We start from the raw sequence: 1,609 nt of genomic DNA on the forward strand, positions 1-1,609 counted from the left end.
CTGATGAACCCAGGAAAGCTTTCATGTTTAACTAATTTACTGATAAATGACTTTGTTGAATGCCTACTACGTTCTAGACAAGTCACAAAAATCAGAGGCTCAAAATGAGATTTTTTTTTTTTTTTTGCCTTCCAAGACCCTTAGCAAAGAATGCATGAAAAACAAGATCAGAAAGAGGAGTAGAATGTGTGCCTGGGTTGAATAAAAACAAGCTTTACAGATGGGTCAGTACGTTCACCTTGTTCACCTATGTGTCCTTGGCTGGACTCAGATTAACTCTGTCTCCATCAGTACTAGTGACAGACAATGGAGAAGATCAAACGTAAACTTCCCTCACGGCAAAAGGACAGAAACTTTATGGCTTAAGAAGAGTACGTGGGGAGGTGGAGGAGAAGTAGGAAATGAGATTTTTCCCTTTTCTACTCACAACATTGAAGAACACTGAAGTAGCATTCAATGTTCTTTACCAGCCAGGCAGGCAGGGAGAAGAACTATTCCCGGAAAGACTGACTGAGAAATCTATACTCTTAAAGTGTCTGAGCTGCAGGCTGAAACAGAGCTCTGGTCCCTTGGATTTGTCTTCTGAGGAACCATAGACCAGTCTTTCACTTTGAGAAGAAATGTATTTGCTATTGGCCTTGAGCTGGAACTTAGGAGGGAAGGGCAAAATTTGGGGGGATCTTGTTACTTCTCTAATTGGCCTTTGGTAAAATGACACACTCTCCACCTAATGCTCTCATTTATAGTTAGAAATGTTATTTCTCTACTAATAAAAAAAATATATATATATATATATATATCAGTTCAGTTCAGTCGCTCAGTCCTGTCCGACTCTTTGCGACCACGTGAATTGCAGCACGCCAGGCCTCCCTGTCCATCACCAACTCCCGGAGATCCTCAAACTCATGTCCATCGAGTCGGTGATGCCATCCAACCATCTCATCCTCTGTCATCCCCTTCTCCTCCTGCCCCCAATCCCTCCCAGAATCAGAGCCTTTTCCAATGAGTCAACTCTTCATGTGAGGTGGCCAAAGTATTGGAGTTTCAGCTTTAGCATCAGTCCTTCCAATGAACACCCAGGACTGGTCTCCTTTAAGATGGACTGGTTGGGTCGCCTTGCAGTCCAAGGGACTCTCAAGAGTCTTCTCCAACACCACAGTTCAAAAGCATCAATTCTTCGGCGCTCAGCTTTCTTCACAGTCCAACTCTTACATCCATACATGACCACTGGAAAAATATAGCCTTGACTAGACTGACCTTTGTTGACAAAGTTATGTCTCTGCTTTTTAATATGCTGTTTAGGTTAGTCATAACTTCTCTTCCAAGGAGTAAGCATCTTTTAATTTCATGGCTGCAATCACCATCTGCAGTGATTTTGGAGCCCCCCCCCCAAAAAAAAATAAAGTCTGACACTGTTTCCACTGTTTCCCCATGTATCCCATGAAGTTATGGGACCAGATGCATGATCTTAGTTTTCTGAATATTGAGCTTTAAGCCAACTTTTTCACTCTTCTTTTTCACTTTCATCAATAGGCTTTTTAGTTCCTCTTCACTTTCTGCCATAAGGGTGGTGTCATCTGCATATCTGAGGTTATTGACACTTCTCCCA

The sequence above is a fragment of the Bison bison genome, unplaced genomic scaffold (genome assembly GCF_000754665.1).
Source record: "Bison bison bison isolate TAMUID 2011002044 unplaced genomic scaffold, Bison_UMD1.0 scf7180017861072, whole genome shotgun sequence".
Classification (NCBI taxonomy): domain Eukaryota; kingdom Metazoa; phylum Chordata; class Mammalia; order Artiodactyla; family Bovidae; genus Bison; species Bison bison.